The sequence below is a fragment of the Culex quinquefasciatus genome, chromosome 1 (assembly GCF_015732765.1).
Source record: "Culex quinquefasciatus strain JHB chromosome 1, VPISU_Cqui_1.0_pri_paternal, whole genome shotgun sequence".
Lineage (NCBI taxonomy): Eukaryota > Metazoa > Arthropoda > Insecta > Diptera > Culicidae > Culex > Culex quinquefasciatus.
The window spans coordinates 61,384,807-61,404,571 of NC_051861.1; the positions used below are offsets into that span (position 1 = coordinate 61,384,807).

General features: G+C 40.1%; 1 pseudogene; it reads right to left on the bottom strand.

Annotated features, from left to right (window-relative positions):
• Window positions 1–13,523: 13,523 nt before the first annotated feature.
• LOC6053527 lies at window positions 13,524–14,214 on the bottom strand (annotated as a pseudogene).
• Between the last annotated feature and the right edge of the window lie 5,551 nt (window positions 14,215–19,765).

Genomic DNA, 19,765 nt, shown 5'->3' on the forward strand with positions numbered 1-19,765 from the left:
TGTGGGGGAACATTGTTTTCGCGAATGCGCGATTGTGTGCGTGTGTGTTTGTTTACGTTTGACGTATTCTTGGTGAACGGGTGATTACAACTGGATGTGTTTTAATTGGTAATCGATTGACAACAACTTGTTCAACTTAACAAACTGAGCTTTATTAATCCGTCTTTCTTGCTCGACACTCGGATAAAGAATAAACGGAAAAGAGAGAGAATGAGAGAGCCTATGGATGAATGAATGACGTTTAGAATGGAGTGTGCACAAACTACGTAACTATGGCGTGGTAGCAAACTACGTAATATAACAGGATGAAACTTTCTTGGTGTTTCCGGAGGGAGTGAGCGAGAGAAAAACTGTCAAATCCACGTTGGTGCTGGCTGCGGCCTGCGATTGTTCATGTGACTGTGCTTTGGGGTTTGTTTACGTTTTTAATTGAATATTGTGAGTGTGTGGCAGGGGCAGGGACGTGACAATGTGACATTGCTTCTATCCTTTAGGGGTGTCCGTGACAGAAGGAAGAATCTTTCTCTGGTTATTTCGGAGGGGGTAATCTGTTGGGCGACTCGCGAGCAGTTTCCCGGTGAAGGTGGAGGGTGGAGTCCATCTGAATCGATGGTACATGCTGGTTCTAAATACTTAGTAGGAAGAAGTATTTCAAAGATTTTTTGGCTCAGGTAAGTATTATTTGCTTTCCTTTTCTATTTTTTATAATATCATGTTGGATTATTTGATAAACAAAACCCTGGAAATTCTGTTTGAGAACTGATACTTTGTGTTTTGTTTTCTTTAACAGGACCACAACCTGGGCATGTTTCGGGACATTCAGCATCTGGCATTTTGTTTAATTGGACAAATAAGCTGCGATGCAATCGTGCTTTGGTTGGATGGATTTGAAGAGGATTTACTAGGTATGTACGAAAAATATTATTTTAAAGTGAACCTATCACTGTTCAAACTTTATTTTGTTACTTTTGCGAATATATATATCTTTTTTAAACCAAATCGATGTAGTCATAAATTTTATATTAATTGAATTGAAACACCAAGATATATTGATCACAGATGGCTTCGAAAATATTTTTCTGGGAAGTCACTAGAATATTTTGTGCAAATTATTGTTTTAATATTTTTTTAAGACGTTCTCGTATAGAGATTTTTTTTAATTTCAAGTTGTTGCAGTATTATATTGATATAGTAGTTGTCCTAAACTGAGATGAGGAGTACCTTTAGAAACTGTTTAATTCAAAGAAAGATTTTGGTTTTGAGCGAATAACTCAACTAAAGAAAGAACATCACCTTTCTTCAATATTTGATTTGCTTTTATTATTTCAGTGGGCATGAATCGTTTTTAAGTTTTTAAATTGATTTTTTTAGAAGAAGATTATGTTAAAGTCAATGTAACTTTTTCCAACAAAAAATTATTTATATTTCATTGAAAAACTGAAGATCTATGTAACTTGCAATATCAAATAAAGCGAAATTTTATTTAAATATTTGATGAATCTCTTGACATATTTTTTACATTTTACATTTGTTGATTTTCAGTACACAGAAAAAAAATGATGGTAATATTCATCAGGAAATGGTGACAGATTTTGTGGCAAAATAAATGATTAATTTTACCCCAGAAAATGATGAATTTTCATCAGTTTTTCATGAATATTCATCAGGTTAAAATTTTTAAACATTTTTTATGTAATATTAGTCAAAAAAGAGGTAATATTCAACCAACCAAATTTTAAACATTCCAAAATTCAACTTTTTTTCTGTGTACATCATTTTAATAACAGATTGATTGAAAGTTATTAACAAAACCTTCGAAAAATAGATAAGACTGGTATCCCTTAAAAAATACACATTGTAACTGAGTTTTGTGGCATTAATGTAAAATGAATATTAATGGCAAAAACTCAATATATAAATCAATTCAATTTAAATATCAATGTTGATAATTAATTCTATTTATACGCAATGTTTTTTCACTGACGTTTTCACTGTGTGCGCACACTCTCTCTCTTTTCGCTTTTCTACCACTTGCTGCTTACGCTCGCACACACGGCGAAATGTCAAAACAGGAATCAAAACAAACCGGTGCTGTGCTTTTTTGTTTCGTAAATCGGGAAAAAGTGCATTTTTGGTGCATTATGTGTCGATAGTCGTATGTATTTGTGTTTGTTTATGTGTAGTGAGTGAGGGGAAAGTGGAGGTTTTATTGCGGAAAAGAATTTAGATTCTTCTTGTGGCAGACGGTGCTAGTTTTGACAGATGCATCTCGCGGAAGAGGAGCTTTGCAGACGAAAGGTATTATTTATTTATCTCAGCAACTTGTCCCCTCCATCAAAAACCCGGTTCAATTTTTTTTCAGCCTCTGAAGGAGGAGGAGGCAAAACGGTGCATTCTATTAAGCAGCTGCGTTTTGTAACTGTCTCCAGCGGAGCGGGTCCTACCTATTCAGCAGCACCATCTTCCACCGGAAGATTTTGGGGCCTCCATCGTTCCGGTAGCCATCATTTGCATTGGACAAATCCGGTCATTTCGACAACGGAATTCTCGTTTTTATTCAGATAAGTATTGTTTGCTCACATTTTGTAGTAGTTACATTTAATAATTATTCTATAGGCGGAGTATCTTTACAAAAATGATTTGGATTTTCATTTGGGAATTGATACTTTGTGTTCTCTTCTCTTTCACAGGACAGCAATTTCTGGACAACCATCATCACATCATTGTATTCATCATAGGGAAATGATTGGATAGATTTAGAGATCATTTACAAGGTATGTTCAAAAATATTGTTATGTGAACATATCACTTTTTATCAATTGGATATTCAAATGATCTCAAATCCCGTTTGGTTTTTTTTTTTTAAGATAATGGGTCTTAATTGAAAACATTCATGGTGTTAATTTTTGAGATATTACCCTTAAAACTACTATTTAGAAAAACTTCTTGCAAATTGTAATTCTCGCTTACTTTTTAAAAAGGTCCTATGTTAATAGGAAACCTATGGCGCATTGGTGGTTTTGAAAAAGTAATCTAGAATTATTTATTGGCGAAAATAAAAAGGAATCGAAAAATATGCAATTTAGCATTTCAAAAAGACGATTACACCAGCTGTATGATTAACGCTTTTTTCATTCGTATTCAGTCATACTTTCGTTTTGCAAAATCATCTTCAATCAAAGTCATCTGGTTTATGGTACCCATGCTTATTAATGCTAACCCCAAATCAAACAAAACAATCAATTTTATGTAAATAAGTTAGACTCTAGTACATCTTTACATTTTCTGAAAAAAAAACACCAATACATCACTTGTTTTCATAGTTCTTTTATGTATTCAGATGACAGTTTTTGACATAAAAAAAACTTCTTCTGACTATTTTTTTTTGTAAACAGTGCATTGCGCTAACATCCTTACCAAAAATAATGATTTTCTGAGTTCAATATCCCACTTTTCATACGATTTTTTGAGTCCAGGTACTACAACCATAAAAATGGTTAATCGTATGAAAAGTGCGATATTGAACTCAGAAAATCATGATTTTTGGTAAGGGTGTACTCAGTTCAGATAGCGCGATGCACTTTTACTTAAAAAATAAGCCCTTATAAGTTTTCTGTCGAAAAATATCATCTGAAAATAAAAATGTATCATGGGAAGTTGCGAATTATGGATTTGTAAGATTTCTTCACAAATCACAACTTTTCATGATACATTAATGTTTCTGGATGATATTTTTACGAAAAGTTTTTTTCAGGCAAAAACCTGAACCTGTCTTGATTTTTTTATGTTTGTGGATGATATTTTTTCGAACCAATTTTTTCAGGAAAAATCAGAATTGGGCATGATTATTTCATGTTCCTGGATGATATTTTTCGGTATCATGACGTCATCTTCATGTTTTTGGCAACATGACAAGTTTACCGTAAGATGTAATTTTCTGATCGGGCCGGGCGACCAATCGAAAAAAAAAAATCAATTTTAATAAAATTTCATTTTTTTTTAAATTTGGGATACTTGAAAGACGTGCAGATGGGCAAGGTTAAGCATTTTTTTAAAATTTGGGATACTTGAAAGACGTGCAGATGGGCAAGGTTAAGCATTTTTGAAATTGTTTTTTGTTAGACAGTCGAATACCGAGGCAAAAATGGCTCTGTTTATCAATGGCTCTTGCGGCTTTTTGAAAACTAATCCGAGAATACAACCCGAGCATTGGTAAATATTGTGGATTTAGCTCGTTGCTGGATTTTCTGGCATCTTCTCACGGTCATTGGAAACGGTCGACCTAGGGGTTCCCAGTTGGAGTGAACAAATTAAATTTGTAGAAAAATATGGATTAAAATTTTGCTTTTTTATCAATTCTCCGACATCAGGAATAATTGTTTGAACATGCTTGCAATTTTTTTATTTGGTGGAAAAAATATTATTTTTCTTGAAAAAACTTTCATTTTTTATCACATGGTCACCCCTAATCCCGTTTGTTTGTCAACAAAGCTGCAGCTGGATGGTGAGACGAAGTGAGGGGGGAAGAGATTTTGACATTTTAATGCCCGCATCTGGCCCGCCGCCTATTTCGTCGGTCGTTGAGTCGCCGGTCGTTTCCAGTGACCGAGTCCAGCTAGGAACTGATCGTACAATAACAACACGCAGAAAAATGTTTTGTAGAATCAGCCTGTACGAGGTTTGTTTCAACAAAAAATTTGTTGAATATAATCAACGCAGATTTTGCGTTGAAACAAACCTTGATTTTCTCAATTGGGTCCTAAAATGAAGCTTAGATTGCTGATATTATTGTTCACAGCGATAAAGCTTATTTTTCTGAGTACAATGACCCTTTGTACGACCACAAAAAGTTTGAAATGGATTTTGAAATCAATTTTGAAAAATTAACCTCGCGGTCCTTCTTGACAGAAAAGCTCCTACTTGACAGCTCGTTCCAAGGGGACCATAGTTGATCTATCGAAAAAATGTTGTCTTGTCAATATTTTTTTTGAATTAAAATGAAAAAAAAAGTGATCAGAAATGGGTTTTAATCGTGTTTTTTACCGTTGTACATAAAAATTGGCATAGGGCTTTAGTACCCAACTCTACAAAAATCTTTTGTTGTTTTGAAAAAGTTGGTTTGACGTTTCGCGTCGATTCAACAAAAAATCTTGATTTTTAAATCAACTAAATGTTTTGTTAATTCAAATATGCCTTCAAAATTTTTCAAAATTTATTCCTGGACCCTTTAAAATTTGTGGTAAGGATTGTGCAAGAACAAAATTTGGTCTCTCTCTCTCTCTCTCTCTCTCTCTCTCTCTCTCTCTCTCTCTCTCTCTCTCTCCTCTTTTGCAGGTTTGAGATTGTTTAAGGTAATTCGATTTTTATGAATAAATATCTTATTTCATTAACCAAACATTATACACTTACATGGATACCTAAACATGTTATTTACTTGTAATTGAACTGAAAATTACTGTGTAGAGTTTCAGGAGAAATACTTTTCATGAGTATGAAAGGTTTTTTTTAAGTTTTTTTTGTATGAAATGATCTAGCAATCAGCAATGCTATAGTAGTCTTATCTGTTTTAAAAACGTTTTACAAGTATCTTGAGTTTTGTTCAAATAGCTTGTAATGGAGGCTTCTGTTTGATTTAGCATAGCATAGCATTGGTGTCTACCCGTATTTGCTACTCTGTTATTGACCAGGACCTCCAAGAATTGCTCCGTGGACCACAGATGAAGAGTAGGAACCAATCATCACCACTTCGCAACTTTCAAATGTCCCTATCATACTAGTCAATCACATCGCCGGCCACGAAAAGTAAAAAAGTAGTAATCCAGCTGCGTGTAAAAGGCCTGCACAGCAAAAACCCGATCGTAAAATCGCATGCAAAAGCGTGCACATCACCTTTGTGAGCAAAAGCATGTATTGTGGATTTAGCTCGTAGCTGGATTTTCTGGCATCTTCTCACGGTCATTGGAAACGGTCGTAGATAGACCTAGGGGTTCCCAGTTGGAGTGAAAAAAATCGATTTATAGAAAAATTATGGATTAAAATTCTGCTTTTTTTTATCACTTCTCCGACATCAGGGATAATTGTTTGAACATGATCGCAATTTTTTTATTCGGTCGGAAAAATATTATTTTTCTTGAAAAAACATTCATTTTTAATCACATGATCACCCCTAATTCTGGCTCGATGCCGCCATCATGCGACCGCGTGCTCCGTTTGTTTGTCAACAAAGCTGTAGCTGGATGGTGAGACGAAGTGAGGGGGGAAGAGATTTTGACGTTTTTATGCCCGCATCTGGCCCGCCGCCTATTTCGTCGGTCACTAAGCCGCCGGTCGTTTCCAGTGACCGAGTCCAGCTAGGAACTGATCGTACAATAATATTGTATGATAAAACGTGTACACAAAAAGCATGTACAAAAGAAAAATAAATAAATTTTGCACACCCCCCAAAATAACATCAATCTGGTGAGAGTCATATCCAGATTACTTAGTCCGCGCCCCAACCGTCTCGGCTATCTCACCGTCTTGAAAATGCTGTGTTCAACGCCGATGTACCAGTACACAGCAAAAAAAGTGGTAAAACGCTTGCATGTAAAGATGGGTCGTGTAGATATTTTTATGTGATATTACACAGTTTAGTATTGTCCGTTTCTTTTAAAGGTACACGCCGCGCGGCATTTCAGAATATGCCATAGACATTGTTGCCAGCGATTTTCTGCACTTTTGGTGCAATATAAAATATACCTGACAATAATGCCAGGCGATTCGAAGAAGAATATCAACAAAAACAAAACGCGCAGTATGGGATTTGACAGCATTTGCCGAAAGTGCGGCGCGTCGTTTCGAGGCTGGTTTGCCGCGTGTCTTTCTCGGGAATACGCGCAATAGTACTAAACTTCACTGTTTTGCCTATCACAGTTTACACCCAAAATGTTTAATATTGTACACACTTTTAATTAACATTGTATTCGCGGGTTGTTTGCATCAGCAGCTGGAATCTAGCTGTCAAAACTTGCGAACAGTTCACAACTCGCTCTAATCAAAACATTGCAAACGATTCAATCAAAAATTTCAAGTGAAAAGTAGGATTCGTTTAAGTATAAAATCTTTCGTGCAGCTAAGTGTTTTGCCTTTTCTGCCTAAAAAAACTCAAACTTTTACTAATTCCAGGACCTGCAACCTTCCGTAAATCTCAGGATAGTTTCTGGCTTCTCGGAGCGTATGGTGGTGTGTCCCCACGCTTATTCCTCCCTGTCGATTCAGAATTGTGTTGTTGTTCGAACACTCAGTGCTCAACCTAATTACGAGTCATCTCTGCGATACGGCTTTACGCAGTAGGCCTGGCCGCTTTAACGCTTGTGATGTTTCAATGCATTCTAATGCAATGGCGCACTACAAATATTAATAAATGACAAGAAGAGTGTTAGGCGTCATCTAACCTAAGGCACTCTCCAGGATCCCTTCGAAAGATTGGCTGCGCTAAGGTCTGATTAGATTAGATTAGAAAAGGACGGTCCGGAACTGATCCAACGATGATTGAGCTGAAATAAAAGTTGCTTGATGGGGGACAAGCAAGACAAAAAGAGTAACGAGACTGAACTGTCCGCGATGGTGGAGCTTTTCCGGCGGAAGGAAATGGAATGTTCCATAAAGTTCCAGTTTCAAAACAGATCGACCGAGCTAACCAAAACGGTAAAGAAAACCACTTTGTCCAATCTTTGCCAGTGAATTCTTCTCCCGGCGAGTGACAAAAGGGTACAATCGGTGGTGGTCGGAAAAAGAATAATTTCGGATTACAAATCAGCGTAGGATTCAACTTCAAATATGCGGAAAGCTGACGGCTAGAATCCAGCACCACCTGTAAGACTCACGGGCATTTCCGGATCTGCTTCCACTCAATCGTCGACGGTCATTTCCAGGGGATGGGCACCTACTATATGAATCAAATCGATCTACCGGGCATTGGCCAGATGAGATTTGTGTCCTCCGCGTGTTACCGATAATCACTTTGTTTTTCTCAACAGGTTCAGCAACTATGCTGCCATTCTGGAAATTTTCTGATCGAGATCATACCACACTTTCAAATGATGTCCGGACCATGCTCGGCAACATGACCAACGAAGCAAACCTGCTAGTGGTGCCCCGATACTCCAAGCGAATCACTCATCCGGGCCTGACCTCCACAGCATAGATAAACTATTGGCCAGCTGAGGAGGAATCGGGTTTGAACCGCCCCGATACGGATGTCGAGCTCAGGTGCGCGAGGTGGAAAACGACAAAAGTTGGACGGCGAGGAAGACGAGAACAACATGACGACGCCGAGTGCGCTTGAAACGGCCGAGACCAAGATGACGACGCCAAGCACGGCGACGAAAAAGTCCGCCGCCAATAAGAACGTACGTGCCTTTGCTTTGCTTGTTGTCTTTTTCTATGTTTAAATGATTGAAGAATTTTAAAAACTGGATGTTATTCTAGGTCGCTTCAACACCCAAGGCCCGCGCCATCAGCAACAAGACCAAGGCCGCGATAGCAGCCATCGAGGACATTACAAGCTCACCATCGCCGAAGCGCAAGCGAAAACTAAACAATTCCGGCGACGTGTTGACGCTGGATCTGAATACCTTCTCGTCGGTACGTCGCAATGTGCCCGTTTCACACCTGCTGAACCGCCCCGCGCGTCTTGCCACCTTTTCAACTCGGGCCACTCGGTGGTGTGGAACTGCATCAAGTGCCACAAATTCCAGGAGGCGGGCGCCGATCAAGATGACGGACATGACGCTCGCGTGCTTGTCAGATCCGCAGGTCGCGAAGGATGCAAGGCACTTCTTTAAGTGATTTCTGGAATATGGTCTAAATTGTGATGCTATAAATTGTAGCTGGTGTTCGGCAACTGTGGCGTTATGTCTGTTAACCTCGTCGGCAAGATCTACCTCGAGTGACCGACGTCGACCCGGAAACATCGCAGGACATCGCCTACAAGATTGTCTCCAAAGGAAGCTGGTACCAGGAAGCATAAGTAAGCCTTAAACGCGAACCTCGCGTCAACCCAGATTCTAACCAGTTTCTTTTTTCACGGCCAAAACCCAAATTCAATGCTCGAAGAACCAGGCCGAGGAGGGCATGCTGATCATACTGGCCGCCGGCGACGTAAGCAACGCGTCCAAGATGAATCTGGTGTTGCAGATGATTGACGGCGTGACGCTCTGGCCGGCAAGTGACTGTAAGTTTCGGTGTGATGTAGTATGCAGCAGCCGCGGCTGCGATTGTAGTTGGGTCGACCCTCGGGATGGTCTCAGCTGATCGACGACACCCAGAACCAACGTGACCCGAGATTTCCCAGGATCAGCACGGATCTCGGTTCATCCATCAAAAGCTGGATCGGGAAACGGTGCGTTCGAGTTCGGCATCCACGTCATTCAGAAGTACTTTGCCGAACAGAAGCAAACCTTCCCCTACAGCTGCCTTCGTTGGCCCCAGAAAGCATTCCGGCCGAGCAGCAGCAGTAAATCGATCGCGAGTTGGACGGCCAGTTGCTTAAATGTGGCGGACACTAATATAATAATTAATTTCAAGTGTTTTAAAGAGAAAAAAAAGCAATAAATCATATCGAGTATAAATATTTCGTTTGTTTATGTTTTACATGACATTTCAGGTGAACACCAATTCGATATCTATCCCTGGTTCCAAAAATGGGCTCTGTGTAATATTACAAATTTTTTTGTGTACCTTCATGGATGTAATTTTAAGCGCTTTTTTCACAAAGGTGATGTGCATGCTTTTTAATGCGATTTTACCATCGGATTTTTTTCTGTGTAGGTTTCCCGTACGTCGTATACTGAATTAACTGTATACGATGTATGGGGAACGTACAGCTACATTGGTGTTGATCAAGCTTATTTTACAGCGGCGAGATAGCCGAGATGCTTGGGGCGCGGACTTGGTAATCTGGATAGTCTGGATATGACTCTCACCACACAGCAAAAAATCCGATGGTAAAATCGCATGCAAAAGCATGCACATCACCTTTGTGAGCAAAAGCATGTAATATTGTATGACAAAACGTGTACACAAAAAGCATGTACAAAAGAAAAATAAATAAATTTTGCACACCCCAAAAATAACATCAATCTGGTGAGAGTCATAATCCCGATTACCAAGTCTGCGCCCCAACCGTTTCGGCTATCTCACCGTCTTGTAAAAACAGTGTTCAACGCCGATGTACCAGTAGGTGTCCCGTACGTCGTATACTGAATTAACTGTATGCGATGTATTGGGAACGTACAGCTACACAGCAAAAAAAGTAGTAAAATGGCTGCGTTTAAAACTGCTTTGTGTAATCATTTTTATGTAATATTACACAGTTATTGCAGAACACCACTTTGCACTTTTGCCTAAGATCTTGTACACCCAAATTGTGTAATATCGCATTCGCGTCTTGTCTAGGTCCCTAGTCTTGTCTACTGTTGAGTTGTCAAAAGTTGCTCCCACCCGCAATCAAATCAAAACAAAGATTTGGTGGAGCGGCAAAATTTCAATTTTTCTTCGGTCAAAAGCTGCAGTTCAGGTTGTTTAGAGAGTGGAGGTAAATAACTATTGTGGTGAGAAAGTCTTGAATGAGTTTAAGCTAGTCAAAAACCGCTCAATAATCGAACCTTTTACAGAACGAAACAAATGCGAAGAGAATGCGAATTCAGAGCGTCTGTTCCCCGATTACATCAAAAATTTCAAGCTGAAGTTTACCATCTACCCGTCCCCGGAGGTCTCACCGGAAGAAAGTCAATCTGACCGAGCCCCGAATGCCTTCATCGCTACCATCTAAACTAAGCGCACGATCAAGTTCGTCGGCAGGTGCCCTACCGGATACGAACTTTTTTCTCCAACCGTCGTCGTGCGAGGTGACCCCGCCAAAGTGCCGCGTGCCGTTTGCATGTTGTCCAACAAAACTGCCATCACCGAGGCAACGTTTCCCAGCAAGAACCTGGTCTGGAACCGACCGTTTTAGATGACGTTTCCACCGGAACGTACCGCCAGCTTCATCACCCATCAGAGTAGCTGATCACCGGCAAGTCGTGGACAACTTCGCCCGTTGCCACTGCACTATCACTGCTCATCGATTCAAATCAATTCATCGTATTGTAAATAGCAATTCGACACCTATTCCAGGAACCAAAATAACCAAGAGTGTAATATTACACGTTTTATGGTGTACATGCAAAGTGTAATTTTAAGTGCTTTTTCTTACAAAGGTGATGTCCGATTTTTTGCTGTGTACATCGGTGTTGATCCAACTTAATTCACAGCGGCGAGATAGCCGAGATGGTTAGGGCGCGGACTTGGTAATCTGGATATGACTCTCACCAGATTGATGTTATTTTGGGGTGTGCAAAATTTATTTATTTTTCTTTTGTACATGCTTTTTGTGTACACGTTTTCTCATACAATATTACATGCTTTTGCTCACAAAGGTGATGTGCATGCTTTTGCATGCGATTTCACACAGCAATTTTTTACTGTGCAGATTGGTGTTATTTTTGGGGTGTGCAAAATTTATTTATTTTTCTTTTATGCATGCTTTTGCATGCGATTTTACACAGATTTTTTTTACTGCTGGGTGTAAAATAAATACACCCAACCGACGGTCGCATGATTGTGATACACTCAACCCCCGGTGGTTGGTCACTTTTTCGTTTGACACTTTTTTAGTTTGTACCCCGTTGGTTGGTCAAAGTCAAACTAAAAAGTGACGAACTGTCACTTTTTACACGGCGCTCACGCACACTATCAAAACAAACGTTTGGTAGTGTGTGTGAACTCCGTGTAAAAGGGGTGTCAAACTAAAACGTGACCCCGTTCGTTTGACAACAGTTGGTGTCAAACCATCGGGGTTTGAGTGTACATGGCGGCATGAAAGTATATCAGAATCTGCATGAAAACTGTCCTCATGCATTTTTTGCGATATAGGAGTTTGACATTTTTGCCCGTTACCGACAATTAACGACATTACCGACGGCAGATTGATTGTATTGCAGAAAAAAAATCTTAACAGAACGAGGATTGAACCATCAATTTCTAGGTTGCTGATCCGACACGCTACCACCGCGCCATGGACGCTTGATGAATGGTGAGGGACAGAGCGCGAACATAATGTTCTCTCTAGAGTGTTGCTCGGGAACGCGCCAGCATTCTATGTGTTGGTGAGAACTGCAGATCGCTGACGTATTTACACGCGGGCAAAAATGATCTATGGGCTTGCTGCAAAAAATGTAATAAAATATAACATTTTCTGCAGCAAATCCACTGTTGCAGATGTTGAGATATATTTTTCGTTTGGGTGTATTGCATTATTTTATACAATTTTATGTGATTTTACATCAAGGGGTAGGACATTGAGTGATTTTGAGAAAATTTGAATAGAATTGAGTAACTTGGGCCACGCACGTTTTTCAGAATTTCTCAATCTTCACCTTGATTTTCACAAACGACGTAACAACTTTGACATTGACATTTCAACGCTGACACTGACAACTTGCAAAACACAAAAACAGCGGGAGCGAATTTTTTTCCACGACATACAAATTCGACGGAATAAACTCCTGATCCTCGGAGTCGATTCCGTGCCATGAGGTAGGTTGTTTCGGGAGAAGGGCAAACTTCAAAGAACTGAATTGAATAAACTTGGTTTTATTTTCAGATGGCAATGGCAAATACTGGAAGAGATCCATCCAATCGTTTTCCGAAACCGTCTAAAAATCCCGCAACCGGCCGAAAAGAAGAAGAAGTAGCCAGCTGCTGCTTCCGGCTCGGGTGAGAAGAAACCGGCCGTCACTGAGAGGAAGTCACCTTAAGTCCGGCTGCCAAAATGGTGCAAGAAAGCTAGGCTCGGTGTTGGACAAATCGGTTTCCACTTACGGCTACCAGCGGTATAAGGCCGAAAAGGAGATGGATTGAGTGATAGAGGTGCCTCAGAATGCTGGTAAGCCAAGAACGAAATCGCCCGGATGAGGAACATTGCCCACGTGAAAACGATCCAAACTCCGCGAACGGACTTTCTTCCCCTTTTCCAGACCGGATGCCGTTTCAACCAGAGAGCTGGTTAATGCTGCCAACGTCGCCAAGGCGTCGACGTCGTCGGTCGGAGATTTCTAGGAGAAGCTGACCAACGAAAAGCAGGCCCTCGGAATCGGCGTGAAGCGAAAGCGCCGAAGGTCAGCATGGTGCTGAAAAAGAAGCCGCCGGTGATACTGGAGCTGCTGTCCACAAGAAGAAGGGAACTACCGGAGCAACGTAGGCTGCCGCAAAGAAGGTCGCCGCCACCGTGGGTGAGAAGAAGGCCATCGAGGTCAAGGTGCAGAAGGGTACCGTTATAGATAAGATTCTTATAAGATTCGTGTCATCACTCTACCGAGGATCTAGGTATGATTTTGGAGCAAAATAAATAAGTAAACAAACAAACACAATAAAAAACGCATCACTCGCTTAGTCCAAGGCTTAAACTCTGGTAAAAATAAGAAAAGATCGGAACGACTGCTTCAGATGTCCCCCTCCTTCTCCTTGATCTCGCTGAACTCGCAAGTATAGTGAGCGGTGTGCACGATGACCTGGGCGGTGAGTTCGCAGTTCCACGACGCAGTTTCTTGATGGACACGTTCTTGACGTTGTCTCTGGGCACGGCCTCCGGCAGGGCTTCTTCGTGCATTTCGACGGACTTGACATCAGCGGTCAGGTTGGCCGGGACGAAGACGATGGCGATACCGGGCTTGTTCACACCGGTTCCCGTTCCCGGGGCAGATGCAGGGGCTTGTCGGTGGGGCACTTGCCGTCAGCCTTGCCCTCTTGCGCTTGATGGCCCATGCTTTAAACAAGTACATCTTGGTGGACGGTTCCAGCATGTTATCTCCGTGCCATCCGGAGATGGGCACGATAGCGACGGCGGCTGGGTTGTAGCCGACCTTCTTGATGTAGGACTAGACTTTCTTCTTGATTCCCCGAAACGGGCCTCGTTGTACGGGGGCTCGGTCGAGTCCATCTTGTCGACATCGACGATCAGCTGTTTAACACCGAGCGTGAAGGCGACAAAGCATTCTCTCGAGTGTCCGTTTTTGGAGAAATTTTTAAGATAATACCAGTCTCAAATTCACCGGTGCCGGCGGCGACGATCAACACGGCACAATCCGTAACAGGCGGAATGTTTTGTTCCGGGTTTCGTTGACTGCCTGAACTTTAGCAGCATCGTGGCGTGAAAATGGTGAAAATATTTCTAATTATATAAATACGCTCTTCTGTCAAAAGCTGGTTATTTCACAGATTCCGCAACTCGGTGAAAAAAAAATCATGAGGAAGATTGAGTAACTTTAAGCCACATTGAGTAATTTTGTAAAATTGAATCACTCAGTTACTCTGTGTCCTACCCCTTGTTTTACACCCTAAAATATGTAGCCCATTAGTATGAGAAACCTACTTGACCGAAATGTTAAGCTCATATATGCGTTTATCCTTACAGCTTTACATCGGTCTGATGGCCGAGCGGGCTAAGACGCCAGTCCTTACCATTGGTGCTGGGTTTGAATCCCGTCGGTTGCAACTTTTTTTGTGTTTGCAATAATTTTACATGCAGTGTGTAATATTAAGTGTTTATGTTTATTTTGACGAAGGTGACTTGCATGCTTTTGCATGCGATTTTACCATCGGATTTTTTGCTGTGATACTTGAGTGAAGATGACCGCTAAATCGGCTGCGTCTTCGACAAAGTATGACGTGAGGTTTTGAGGGTGTTAGTAAGATGGGTGTGAAGCCAGGATTCACCGTGGTAAGTGATGCGGCCGGCAAGCTTTTTGTGGTGAATCCTGGTCGTGTTGAAAGTTCAATATTCGCCTAACAATTATGCAACCAGTAAGTGTCCTTGAATTCAACTTGCATTCAATATTGCATTTCCTGTTCTTAGGTACACAGATTCCAATCAAGTTTCTTGGATTCTTATAACATTCTTAATCATTCTAGTCAACTAAGCCTCGATGGTCTGGTGGTTAGCATTTTTGTCTGCTAACCCAAAGGACGGGGGATCGACCACGCCGCGGGCGCTAATGAATTTTTCGTTCATATTCAAGTGTTCAAAATTCCTTCTTTCCATAATTTCTCGATAGGAGCAGATGGGAATCGAACCCAGAACCTTCCGCTTACAAAGCGAACAGCGTAACCATTCAGCCACGCCTACCCCTTCTTGTAATGGAGGCTTCTGTTTGTTTTTTGTTAAAATCAATATTTTATTTTAATTTCAACCAAAAAAATGTTTATGAATGCGTATTCAACATTCTCAGTTGAAACACAAAATTTTAATGATTCTTTCAACAGTACAAAAAATAAATAAAAATATATATATACTTTGTACCTATGAAAGACTTTTTAAGCATGCAACAATAATTTGTAGTACATTTCCGATTTTAAATCATGTTTTGTATAAAAAAGAAGATTTTCCGCGTACCATTTTTTTCTGATAAGTCCAAATCATTACGAGTCATAGTGATTTTTTACGCTAAAAAATTGCAACTTTCATGGGGACCATAATTGCAAAACACCAAATTTCACGGAATAAACAAAATCTGATGATCTGCCGAGCTTCCGTAGCCGTGAGGCTACGGGTTTCGCCTTGTAAGCGGAAGGTGATGGGTTCGATTCCTGTCTGGCCTTAAAAGAGTAAATATGCTCACTGGGAATACTGACCGGTAGGGGATGGGTTTCGACTAGCGGCGTGCTGGGTTTCCAATCCAGACGTTGTGAGTTCGATTCTCGTACCGGGATGATGAAGTTTAAAATTGCAGAAAGTACTTATTCACTGTACACAGAAAAAAAAATCCGGTAAATTTACATCATTTATGATGTACCAAAAGTGCACGTCATTAATTATGCGAATTTAAATTTGTTTCATTTTAAATTTACATGCCATCCAACGTAAACATGCCAAACAAAAAGATACTTTAAAACATGTAAATTTCCGATGAAATTAACGTAAATTTACCGAAGATGTAGTTTTTTTTACCCCGTTGAATCTAGAATCAGATGTAATTTTCAAAAGCATTTTGATTTGTATTGGTGGCACGAATGCATCGATTAAACGCATGCTTATGGGTTTGAATTGAAAAATCAAAGCTCAATCCAAAACAAAAGCATGCAATTCAAATTGCTGAATCGCAATACAAGTTAAAGCTTTTGATAAATACATCAATCCAAATCCAACGGGGTTTGGAAAATACATTAAATGTTTGTTTGGCACTTTAAAACTATTTGATAAAATAGCGTTTTGTTGACGAATTTACTAAAATGGAAGTGTGGTTTGAAAAACTCATTAAACGCATTTTCTTCTTACGGTATAGCCTGAACGTCATCAGTTGACCATAGTTGAACCTGTCCTGGTTGAACGTGATGATCATGCTCTCACCTGGCCGCGCTTCAACCGGCATTGGTGGCCGAAACTTCTCAATCAGATAGCCTTACCGCGATGAACGGCAAAACGTCCGATGAGGGTTACGTTTCGAAAATCTGAAAATAACGAGTAAATCAAAGTGCCGAAATAGAACGGTTTAGCATTACCTCTATTCGGTTGAGCGGCGATGTCTTTCAGGTGGTGCTGCTAATAGATGTTCTCGATGATCTGCAGGTCGATCAAGGCCGTCAAGTTGACCTAGCCAAACTAGCACGCTTCTTTCACCATGTTTACCGGAAAGTCCAGGTTAATGCCCAAAACGACACCCTCGCCATTCGAAAACATATTGGTGCCCACTTCTATGTACTGGAACTCTGAATCGGAAACAGCTGGGGGTTGCTACGTTTGGTTCTTGCCAAAAAAACCCACGTTTGGTAGCATTTGCTGATCAAGCTTTCGCAGGTCGTACCCGTACAGGTTGATGTACCACAAAGTGGATGTACTTTTCACCATTCAGTTCAGTAGCAAGCAGTAGCAGCCATCGACGATAACGGCCTGCAATCAATCCTAAAGAGTCGATTCAATCCCACATATTCTCGAAATAAGTTGCTTTTACTTACCTTGTTATTTTTGTCAAACCGGTCTTGAATGAACAATGAATGAATGCAACCTGCAGAACCGAATATTCTTTCTCCAGAACGGGAACAGTGCCGACATGCAAATCGTCAAACCTCGAAGCGTTTCCGCGAATGTTGCTTGAATGATCGTTACCTCGCTGCACACCGGTTCAGGAAGTGGACGCCAACTGTTAATACACTGGTTACTACTGCCGGATGCAGCCCGCTGAAATTACTACGGAGTTCCGCGCATCTCTGACTGGTGTAAAAAAATACCTTCAGAAGAAAAAAACCTTGATCAAAACAAATATTGCACGATTAAAATTAAATCAACAATATTGAACAAAATCCATTTTCCATTTACACGTTCCTAACAATTAAGTATACCACAGCAAGAAAATCAAGAACAAAAATTTTATTCAATAACTTGTTTTTCTCTAGTGTGTAAAGATGGGTGTCCGTGCTAAGATGAAAGCTTTCATTGTGATGCACGTTTAGCGGTACTGGCATTAACATAATTTAATCGTTTGGACTTTATTTTGGGTAAGTCACGTGCAGCTGTCAAATCCGCCCTTTCTGTTCAGCTCACACGAAACTTCGTTGCATGTTTGCTTGCGTGTCAAGTTGTAAATTTCGGGGAAAAACTTGAACTCTTTTTTAAATAGCAACAGCAGTTTGAATCAGTTGAAAAAAGGCAACTCGACAAACAGAAACTGCGCCTCCTTCATCCAGTAGAGTGTCCTGGAGGTAGGTAAATTACAATCATAATATTTGTTTTACTCATTGTTGGCGGAATTTACAGATTAAAATCGGTAAGACTTCGGGTGTCGCTGGCAAAGCGTTGTCACTCCCACGGGCGTCGACAATGGCAGCTTCGGTTCGGCTAGGAGGTCAACGAGGAGGCGAGGACCGACGAAGGGTGAACAGGTGTTTTGAGGAAGCGGCAGATACGGTGGCACAATCCTCCGTAAAGCTGGGACTGTAAGTGGAGGTAGCGGCGGAATGGCGAGAATCGGAGCCGGAGGCCTGGCGGAACATCATCAAATCGAGCCACCGTGGCACGGTGTCAATACGGGGAACCCGGTGGACAGGTATCTGGTTCCGGACAGCGCTCCTAAGCGAACAGTCTTCGTCGATATAAGGTACCTTGCATAACACGAATCAGCCTAGAAATAATTTGCAAAAACAAACATTTAAGATCAGAACATAAGGTGCAAAACAATATGGATTTGTAAACAAATAGGTAGTACATATCTTTCGCGTCAGATCAAGAATGAGCAGGATAGAATCTTTGTTTACAAATCTACATTGGACTAACAATGTTTTTTTGAACTATTTGTTTATTTTGAACGCTTACCAATGTTCAGCATTTAGCACTCAACTGTATTTGTAAGTTACCTTCCGGATCCTCCCCGGAGTACGGCCACAACATCCGATTATCATAGTTTGCCGATTGTCGCGAATATCGTTTAGCCACTATTGACATTAGTCATGTTTGGTTTCACTAAAATAGAGCGTTTAACTTTTCATTTGATATGAAAATTCTACCTCTTCACGCCGCACCACACGCACAAAACATTAACAACAAATGAATTGATTTGTTTTTTCAGCTGTCACTCGCAACACAATTAGATCTTTAAATTTACATGTTTTTTTTTTTTCAAATTTACAGTTCCAAAAATTACATCTAAGTGCATTTACATGCGTTTTCAACTTTCAAATTCGTGATGAGCCAAAACAAAAGTTCCCTTTAAATGAGGTTCAAGCATTACGTTGAATCTCATTTGACATGAGGGCTCTTTAAATGCAATACAATGTTTACAATGGAAATTTACAATTAAGCATGTTCATGTTAAAAACATGGTTTCAGTGTCGGGTAAAATTACATTTTTTTTTTCATACTTTATATTATTTTTCAATCAAATATATTAAAAAAAAAAGGTTAAATAAAGGGAAATGTTTTCTTAATTTTTTCGATCTTTTCAGTTACGAAAGATTGTTCTTAACATGAAATTATCTTGGGAATGGATCTGAAAGAACGATTTAAAGTGATATTTGTGAAACTGATTTATTGTAGGCAAACAGGTTTGATCTTGTGAGAATTTCTATTGTGTCGCTTTTCGTGTGCATGGGGTGATTGGTCATAATAATTGAATAATGGCATCATTAGTGCGGTGCTTGTGCGGACGCGCTGACCTGTTTTTTTCGTGTTAATTTTAATTTCTTTTGTGTCGCTGTTCGTGTGCATGGGGTGTATAGTGGTGTGCGGACGCGCTGATCTGTTTGTTTCGTGTTAATTTTAATTTCTTTTGTGTCGCTGTTCGTGTGCATGGTGTGTATAGTGGTTATAATAAAATGGTGGAGGGATTTGATTAAATGACCATTATATTGCATTATTATATTTAATATAACAACACTATATTTTACACTAGACACATCCTACAAAACACATAAAAAAATCAAACCATCCACATTAACGACCCTCGGGTCTTATGTGGTCTCTATTGCAAGTTTCTGCTCGAACCTACACAGAAAAAAGTGTAAATTTAACGGTTACGTAAACCGTGTTTCATACGTACACACAAAAAAATAATATGGTAATGACAAAAGTAACTTACTTTTGAATTAATAAGTGGTTAAAATTTGCTACATTAAAAGTTTTTTTCTTGTTTTGAAAATGAAAACTTTTATTGCTACAGTTTTTGAAAATCTCATTGCTAACTTATTTAAAAGTTTT